We start from the raw sequence: 10,407 nt of genomic DNA, 5'->3' as shown, positions 1-10,407 counted from the left end.
AAGATCTCACTTTTAGAGTGGAAGCAAATCTTCCTTGATTTCGAGGGACGGCCTATAATGATGATGGTTATTGATTCATTCTCGGGATGTGGGCATCACTGACAGGGTCTTCTTGGCTGTGAAGCATTTTGGGACATCCTGAGGTCTTGGAAGGCGCAAAAGAAATTAATGTTCTTTCGTTTCTGTAGATTCAGTGGGAATAAAACAGGATTTATTTTACCATTCAGAGCGCGAGTTGATTTGTGAGATGTTATCAGTGTTTGACACTCTGTGTAATGTTTCTGTCTGTCTTGTCTTTGACCTCACTGAACGGTTATTACTCTGCACAGATCTCAGCTCTAATTGGAACCTCCATTAGCTGCAGTGACAGCACAGTCCCAGACTGTCTGGGGGTGTCACTGATCTCCGTGTCTGTCTCGCGCCCAACACCAGGGCACCCTGAGATCACCCAGCACCCCACCCCTCTCCCCCCATCACCCAGCTCCCTGCCCTTCTTCCCCCATCACCCAGCTCCCCACCCCTCAACCCCATCACCCTGCTCCCCACCCTTTTCCCCCCCATCACCCAGCTCCCCGCCCCTCTCCCCCCATCACCCAGCTCCCTGCCCCTCTTCCCCCATCACCCAGCTCCCCACCCCTCACCCCCATCACCCAGCTCCCCACTCCTCACCCCCCATCACCCAGCTCCCCACCCCTCACCCCCCATCACCCAGCTCCCCACCCCTCACCCCCCATCACCCAGCTCCCCGCCCCTCTCCTCCATCACCCAGCTCCGCACCCCTCCCCCCATCACCCAGCTATCCGCTCCTCTCTCCCCATCATCCAGCTCCCTGTCCCGTTCCTCCCATCACCCAGCTCCCCACCCCTCTCCCCCCATCACCCAGCTCCCCACCCCTCTCCCCCCATCACCTAGCTCCACGCACCTCTCCCCCATCACCCAGCTCCCCACCCCTCTCCCCCCATCACCCAGCTCCCCGCCCCTCTCCCCCATCACCCAGCTCCCCACCCCTCTCCCCCCATCACCCAGCTCCCTGCCCCTCTCCCCCATCACCCAGCTCCCCACCCCTCTCCCTCCATCACCCTGCTCCCTGCCCCTCTCCCCCCATCACCTAGCTCCACGCACCTCTCCCCCATCACCCAGCTCCCCACCCCTCTCCCCCCATCACCCAGCTCCCCGCCCCTCTCCCCCATCACCCAGCTCCCCACCCCTCTCCCCCCATCACCCAGCTCCCTGCCCCTCTCCCCCATCACCCAGCTCCCCACCCCTCTCCCTCCATCACCCTGCTCCCTGCCCCTCTCCCCGCTATCACCATCTCCGTGTCTGCCCCTCTCCCCCCCATCACAAGGTCCTTCCTCACTGATTCCCCGCAGATGCTGGCCACTCTTTAGTGAACCAGAGCTGGGCTTTCAACAATAAAACTGTGATCAACAACAACCACAACAACAACTTGCAATTATATAGCACCTTTAACAGAGTAAAATGTCCCAAGGTGCTTCACAGGAGCGTAAATCTGACACAATCTGACATCGAGCCACATAAGGCGGTATTAGGACAGGTGACCAAAGGCTTGGCCCAGGAATTAGGTTTCACGGAGCATCTTAAAGATGGAGAGAGAGGCGGAGAGGAAGAGCGGTTTCGGGGGGAAACTCCAGAGCTTAGGGCCCAGGCAGCTGAAAGCACGGCCGCCAATGGCGGGTGATGAAAGTAGTGGGATGAGCAGGAGGCCAGGCAGGTGCCGCTGATCACAGGTCAAGTCTAACTGAGCCATTCACAACAGAACCTCCGGGAGAAATGGGTCTCTCGCTAAAAATTTACATTGTGGGGGGACCAATTTCAGGCCCAGATTCAGGAACATAGGAATTGTTAAACAGACCCAGGGTCCATCGAGTTCACCGTCTACCATCCTGGTAGTCACATGATCCAATGATAATGGAGTTATTGACCAATCACAGCGATGGACCTCGATCAATGAGTCTACAACTGACCCAGACATGAGGTGAAGGAAAACCCCGGGGTGGAGAGCTTTGGGAACCATAGGCCCAAAGTCACCTGTTCCCCCCCGAGCTCGCTACACCCACCACAAAGCACGTCCCAAATTACTCAGATACTGGAGCACACAATGTGATTTTCTGGGGGAAGTCTATCTCATTTGCCTTTGAATGAATCAATACTAACTGCTCCCATCGCTTCTCGGCCTTTTGGCTAAGATCATGCGTAACTGACCTGACAGGGGAGTAGCCACCATGACCTCCGGGTGGTTCTCCCTGGATCAGGAAGGTATATGCTTGCTTTTTTGGAAACAGGAGGTGGGTGGGGTGGCTTGACCCATCCACCTCCACGGAGGTGTGTGGGGGACCTGACCCATCCACCTCCATGGCACGAACCTGGTATTGCAGTACTTCCAGGAACGGTGCAGTGGCTCTAGGCCTTTTGGCTAAGAGCATTGGCGCAGAGTGATCCTTGGCGTGTGCAAGGTGACCTCTGGCGTTTGTGATTTGACAAAGAATTGGAACGATTGGCTACGAATTTCAAAAAAAAAAAATACTAACTGCTCCCACTGTCTCCCTAGGGAGCCTGTTCCATAGACTGACCACACTCACTGAAATATTATTTCCCCAGATTAGTTTTGAATTTGCCCTTCAAGTGCAGTCTGTGTCCTCTGGGTCTACTGTTCTGGACAAGGTGAGACAGCTGATCACGGTCGACATTATCCAGTCCCTTTAGAATGCTAAAAACAGCGAGTGTGAAAGTCACAACAGCCCAGACCTTGGAACACACACAAGACCCAGGATGTTCAGTGTGAGCAACACTGCGATCAGATCCAACCAAATCAAAGCTCCAGGATGAAACAAGCAAAGTGCCGTGGGAACAGGAGGGAAATTAGCGGAGTGAGAATCTGTGGAGCAGCGAGAGAGACATTTGGAAATGTTGGGTCCGTCCCGAGTACTGGGGCAGTAGGAAATGTCCCACTCTGCAAATTACTGAACAATCAGTCCAAGGATGAGCAAAGTGAAATGATTGGAAAGTCAAGTGGAAACAATTTCACTTTATTAACATTTAAACAGGCGACGTCAGGCCCAGATATAAATAATGAATAAAGTGTGTGCAATGCCGGGAATGTTTGACCTTCAGATCAGCACTGCACTCTCTGAGGATTTCTCTCAAACCTTTCACTAGAGCTTCCAATCGCCAATTTCTGGCCCTGCTCAGGACTCAGAGCCTGAAATCACAACAGGGAGAGTTTGGGAGAAATGACCAACATGTTCTGCTGAGAAAAAAATACCTTGCATTTCTATAGCGCCTTTCACCACCTCAGGACGTCCCAAAGTGCTTCACAGCCAATGACGTATTTCTGGACTGCAGCCACTGTTGTAATGTAGGAAATGCAGTTGCAAATTGTGCACAGCAAACTCCCACAAACAGCAATGTGATAGTGACCAGATAATCTGTTTTACTGATATTGGTTTGGAGATAAATATTGGCCCAGGACACCAGGGAGAACCTCCATTCTCTTCTCCCAAATAGTCCCATGGGATCTTTTACATTTACCTGGGAGGTCAGACGGGATCTCGGTTTCACATCTCAACTGAAAGACGGTATCTCTGACAGTGCAGTGTTCTGTCATAGGAACACAGGAACAGTAGGAAGCCATTCAGCCCCTCGAGCCTGCTCTGGTTTTCAATGAGATCATGGCTGATCTGTATCCTAACCCAATTTACCTGCCTTGGCTCCATATCCCTTAATACTCTGGTATAGCAAAAATCTATTGACTCAGATTGAACATTATTAATTGAGCGAGCAACTACCGCTTTTTGTGGGAGAGTTCCACAACTTCTACCACCCTTTGCATGAAGCAGTGTTTCCTAACTTCTCCACTGAATGGCCTGTCTCTGACTCAGTATTGCACTGGGAATGTCAGCCTGGAATATGGACTCAATAAAAATCTGGGATCAGAAAAGTTGACCATGAAGCTGTGGGATTGTGGAAAAACCCAACTGGTTCATTAATGTCCTTTAGGGAAGGAAACTTGCCGTCCTTACCCGGTCTGGGCCTATCACAGAATCAGAGAATCATAGAATGGTTACAGCACAGAAGGCCATTCGGCCCATTCAGTGCATTCTGGCTCTCAGCTAGTTCCCCTCCCCCGCCCTTTCCCCGTAGCCCTGCAATTATTGTTCCCTTCAGATACACTCACAACTCCCTTTTGAAAGATAAGATTGAGTCTGTCTCCACCACCCTTTCAGACAATGCATTCCAGAACCCAACCACTCGCTGTGTAATAAAAAAAAACATTGATGGCCTTTGATTCTTTTGCCAATCACCTTAAATATGTGTCCTCTTGTTCTCGACCCTTCTGTCAATGGGAACAGTTTCTCTCTATGTACTCTGTCCAGACCCCTCATGGTTTTGTACACCTCCATCAAATCTCCTCTCAATCTTCTCTGCTCATAGGAGAACAACCCCAGCTTCTCCATCGACCCACGTAACTGAAGTCCCTCATTCCTGGAATCATTCTCAGGAATCTTCTCTACACCCTCTCGAAGGCCTTCACATCCTTCCTAAAGTGTGGTGCCCAGAATTGGACACAGTCTCCAGTTGGGGCCGAACCAGTGTTTTATACAGGGTCATCGTAATTTCCACACTTTTGTACACGATACCTCTATTTATGCAGCCCAGGATCCCACAAGCCTTTTTAACTGCTTTCTCAAACTGCCCAGCCATCTTCAATGATTTATGCACACATACACCCAGGTCTCTCTGTTCCTGCACCCCCTTTTGGATTGTACCTAAACTTCATGAGTTTCTGCGTTAAATTTCACCTGCTACGTGTCCACCCATTTTACCAGTCTGGCTATGTCTTCCTCAAATCTATCACTCTCCCCCTCACTGTTCACTATACTTCCAAGTTTTGTGTCATCTGCAAGTTTTGAAATTGTGCCCTGTACACCAACGTCCAAGTCATTAATATATATCAAGAAAAGCAGTGGTCCTAGTACCGACCCCTGGGGAACACCACTGTGTACCTTCCTCCAGTCTGAAAAACAACCATTCACCACGACTCTCTGTTTCCTGTCACTGAGCCCATTCCGTATCCATGCTGCAACTATCCCTTTTATTCCATGGGCTTTAACTTCACTGGTAAACCTATGATGTGGCAATTTATCAAACACCTTTTGGAAGTCCATGTACACCATCTCAACCGCATTGCCCTTATCAACCCTCTCTGTTACCTCATCAAAAAACTCCACAAGTTGGTTAAACACGATTTGCATTTAACAAATCTGTGCTGCCTTTCCTTTACTAATCCACACTTGTCCAAGTGACTATTAATTTTGTCCCTGATCACTGTTTCTATAAGCTTCCCCACTACCGAGGTTAAACTGACCAGTCTATAGTTGCTGGGTTTATCTTTACACTAGTTTTTTGAACAATGATGTAACATTTACAATTCTCCAGTCCTCTGGCACCACCCCGGCATCTATAGAGGATTGGAATACTATGGTCAGTACCTCCACGATCTCGGCCTTAAATTCCCTCAGCATCCTAGGATGCATCCCATCTTATCCTTGTGATTTATCTACTTTAAGTACAATCAGCTGTTCAAGTACCTCTTCTTTATCAATTTCTAGCCCATCCAGTATCTCCTCTACCTCCTCCTTCACTCCGTCTATGGCAGCATCCTCTTCCTTGGAGAAGACAGATGCAAAGTACTCAATTAGTACCTCAGCCATACATACTCTCTGCCTCCATGCATAGGTCTCCTTTTTGGTCCCGAATTGGCCCCACCCCTCCTCTTACTACCCATTTACTATTTATATGCCTATAGAGACTTTTGTATAACTGTTTATGTTGGCTACCATTCTATTCTCAGACCCTCTCTTTGGCCCTCTTATTTTATTTTTCACGTCCTCTGACCTATATGTGACTCTAGTCCCACACCAACGTGGTTGACTATTAAAGACCCTCTGAAGTGGCCGAGCGAGACACTCAGTTTGTATCAAACCCGCTCCCAGCGGATCAAGAAGCCGGCCCACCCCCACCTTCTCAGGGCAACTGGGGATGGGCAATAAATGCCGGCCATGCCACCGATGACCACATCCCCCGAATGAATGAAAGAAATGGAACCAACTCCCATGAGCTCTTTGTCTCTGTCTGATGGGCCATTGATCAGTAAACCTGTTCTCTGTAATCCCAAATTCCCGTTCATCTGCGATTGGGAAACACGGGAATTTGGGATTACAGAGAACAGCGACTGTTATGAGCAAAATCCAAGAATATTTATGTTGAATGAGAATCAAAGATTTTCACAAATTAAAAAAAATAACATTTAAACCTTGTTAGAGAAAATCCCAGCGCTGAAACTGAACAGCTTCATTAAATTCAAGTAACGATCTGAATTCACTGAGGGTTAAGTTGACTAATTTATACAATAATGTCTTCAGGGGCAGAATCTGTTACCCTGAGCTTTTTATAGATCGCACTGAAATCCATAAACTACATTATCCCCTCATCGAATTCATGTAATTATATCATCATGGTCATTATTCTTGGTAGAAGCTTTAAATTATTAATGAAGGTGATCTACTCATGGGCCGTCCCACTCCTGAATCAACAGGTGGAAACCAAGCTCCTTCCCAGGCTGATTTCCAGCTCGCTGAACAGTTTGATGAGTCACTGAGAGAAGATTGATAGGTCACTGGGAGAAGATTGATGGCCATTGAGGGAAGATTGATGGTCATTGAGAGAAGATTGATGGGTCATTGAGAGAACATTGATGGGTCATTGAGAGAACATTGATGGGTCATTGAGAGAACATTGATGGGTCATTGAGAGAAGATTGATGGGTCATTGAGAGAAGATTGATGGGTCATTGAGAGAAGATTGATGGGTCATTGGCAGAAGATTGATGGGTCATTGAGAGAAGATTGATGGGTCATTGGGAGAAGATTGATGGGTCATTGAGAGAAGATTGATGGGTCATTGAGAGAAGATTGATGGGTCATTGAGAGAAGATTGATGGTCATTGGCAGAAGATTGATGGTCATTGAGAGAAGATTGATGGTCATTGAGAGAAGATTGATGGTCATTGGGAGAAGATTGATGGATCATTGGGAGAAGATTGATGGGCCATTGAGGGCAAGCTGCACATTTGGTGGTGCAGTAATGATGGAGGGCTACACTTTCGGATGATACGTTAAACAGCGACCGCGTCTGCCCTCTCCGGAGAACGTAGAAGATGCAATAGCATAATTCGAAGAAGAGCAAGAGAGTTCTAACCGGTGTCCTGGCCAATATTTATTCCTCAACCAACATCACTAAAACAGATAATCTGGTCAGGAAACCTGCCCTCCTTACCCGGTCTGGGCATATGTGACTCCAGTCCCACACCAATGTGGTTGACTCGTCACTGTCCTCTGAAGTGGCCGAGCAAATCCCTCAGTTGTTGCCCCATTCGTCTGATACTGAAGCGCTGGGCTGATTGATCATGTTCTATATTGAGAATGGAACATCACATTGCTGTTTGTGGGAACTTGCTGTGCCTTAATGGGCTACTAATACCGGGCCCCACAGATAGCTGGGTCTCACTGATAGTCAGTCCTCACCAATACTGGGCCCACAGATAGCTGGGTCTCACTGATAGTCATTCATCACTAATATTGGGCCCACAGATAGCTGGGTCTCACTGATAGTCAGTCCTCACAATTACTGGGCCCACAGATAGAAGGGTCTCACTGATAGTCAGTCCTCACTAATACTGGGCCCACAGATAGCTGGGTCTCACTGATAGTCAGGCCTCACTCAGAGAGCAAAACCCTCGGGTTATTTTAATCAGCCGATGCTCCTGTAAAATGGGATTAAACGTGATTCAAGACTCAGCAGGGGTTTCAATGAGGCAGGGTGTCTGCTGGATGCCCTCTGACGCCGATCATTGAGTGCCATCACTCAGGGTCTTGTGACGAAGTATCTGTAAGTTCACCAACAGCCTCCGATTCCTCAAACACTCTCAACTTCCTCTCTGTGGCCAGTGAATGGCCCCAGGCTTTTATTATCAGACCACATTCTGTCAGCATCGCCAATTAAAGATTAATTCCAGGCCTGTTTCCCAGTGACTGAGTGTTCGATCTTATCCAGGAGCGCTGGGCTGATTGATCAGGCTCCATATTATGAATGGACTGGGATTCTGCCACAATCAGACTCGAATTTCACTGAACTGAAATGTGGGATTGGAGCAATTACAGTGTTTTGTGGCCAAGTATCTGTGGTCGTTCTCCCAAACCTTAGGATGGTGACAACAGGTCTTCCCCACTGTAATTATCATAAACACCCTCGCCTCTGGGTCCCCAGGTCGAGGGTTCAAGTCCCACACCGGAAACATGAGTGAGAAATCCAGTCTGACACTCCCAGTGCAGTACAGAGGGAACACTGCCTTGTCGGAGGGGCAGTACCGAGGGAACCCTGCCTTGTTGAAGGGGCAGTACTGAGGAAGTTCTTCACTTTCGGAGGGACAGTACTGAGGGAGCGCTGTCCTGTCGGAGGGCAGTATTGAGGGAGCTCTGTACTGTTGGAGGGCAGTAATCAGGGAGCGCCGCACTGTCGGAGGGCAGTATTGAGGGAGGCTGCAATGTCAGAGATGCACTACTGAGAGCGCGCTGCATTGTCAGAGGGGCAGTACTGAAGGGATTGCTGCACTTTCGGAGGTGCCATATTTCAGTTTCAGTGAGTGTGTGACGGTGAAACTCTTCTCTTGTTTGGCACTCCCTCGGAGTGAAACATTAGGGGTGTGTGAAACATTGGGGGAGTGGGAAACATTGGGGGAGTGGGAAACATTGGGGGAGTGTGAAACATTGGGGGGGTGAAACATTGGGGGAGTGTGAAACATTGGGTGAGTGTGAAACATTGGGGGGGTGTGAAACATTGGGGGAGTGGGAAACATTGGGGGAGTGTGAAACATTGGGGGAGTGGGAAACATTGGGTGAGTGGGAAACATTGGGGGGATGAAACATTGGGTGAGTGTGGAGTGTGAAACATTGGGGGGGTGAAACATTGGGGGGGGTGAAACATTGAGGGAGTGTGAAACATTTGGTGAGTGGGAAACATTGGGGGAGTGTGAAACATTGGGGGAGTGTGAAACATTGGGGGAGTGTGAAACATTGGGGGAGTGGGAAACATTGGGGGAGTGTGGGAGTGCGGATATCCTAGAAAGTGGGCGAACTTCTGACACAAACTGAACCCAGCACCGACACACTCCCTGTCCAGCCACGGCCAGTGTTCCTGCAGATTGATTCCCAAAGCTGCTATTTTGTTGGTGTTTTTCTGCAGTGATCAATAACAGAAACCCAGCGGCAGCAATAACGATCTCCCCACACTGACGGTTCCGACAGTTGCTCGATCACTGCCAGCAAAACACAGTCTGTTTCAAGCATTTATATTCCTCTCACCCAAACCCATCCCCCTGAACTGGGAATGACCCAGAGAATGATGAGTGGGAGAGTGAGTGAGAATAACTGCTTTATCCCAACGACTGGAGGGCAGCAGGCAGTGAATCTCAGAATCTCACAGCTCAGATGGAGGCCATTCGGCCCATCGGGCCTGTGCCGGCTCTTTGAGTGATCCAATTAGTCCCACTCCCCGCTCCTTCCCTGCAAATTATTCATTTTCACGTATTGAACCAATTCCCTTCTGAAAGTTACTACACGTGCAGCGCCTAAAATCCAGAACCCTCGGGACCAAGGCCATTCCTGATTCCGGGCTATTCCGGACTTGCGGTTTGCTTTCGGGCGTCACAAATCTGGAAACATCCGAGCCCAGATTCGGGCATTTCCGGATCTCAGAATGTCAGAAAGTGGGGGGCGGGGTTAGCTGCCGAGGAGCTGTTCGTGTCGGGCCGGCCCCACTGGTGAGGTCATCATTGGGCCGGCCCCACTGGTGAGCTCATCGCGGGCCGGCCCCACTGGTGAGGTCATCGTTGGGCCGGCCCCACTGGTGAGGTCATCCGTGGTCCGGCCCCACTGGTGAGGTTATCCGTGGTCCGGCTCCGCGGGTGAGGTCATCGTTGGGCCGGCCCCACTGGTGAGCTCATCGTCGGGCCAGCCCCACTGGTGAGGTCATCATCGGGCCGGCCCCACTGGTGAGGTCATCGTCGGGCTGGCCCCACTGGTGAGGTCATCGTCGGGCCGGCCCCACTGGTGATGTCATTGCGGGCCGGCCCCGCGGGTGAGGTCATCGTCGGGCCGGCCCCACTGGTGAGGTCATCGTTGGGCCGGCCCCACTGGTAAGATCATCGTCGGGCCGGGCCCACGGGTGAGGTCAGCGTTGGGCCGGCCCCGCGGGTAAGATCATCGTCGGGCCGGGCCCACGGGTGAGGTCAGCGTTGGGCCGGCCCCGCGGGTGAGGTCATCGTTGGGC

General features: G+C 50.3%; 1 pseudogene; it reads left to right on the top strand.

Moving 5' to 3' along the window:
• Nucleotides 1-2,182: 2,182 nt before the first annotated feature.
• Nucleotides 2,183-2,421, top strand: LOC139267569 (U2 spliceosomal RNA; annotated as a pseudogene).
• Nucleotides 2,422-10,407: the final 7,986 nt, after the last annotated feature.

Source organism: Pristiophorus japonicus, chromosome 7 (genome assembly GCF_044704955.1).
Source record: "Pristiophorus japonicus isolate sPriJap1 chromosome 7, sPriJap1.hap1, whole genome shotgun sequence".
NCBI lineage: Eukaryota > Metazoa > Chordata > Chondrichthyes > Pristiophoridae > Pristiophorus > Pristiophorus japonicus.
Note: the sequence above shows the minus strand (reverse complement) of the source record. Positions and strands in the feature narration are given on the sequence as shown.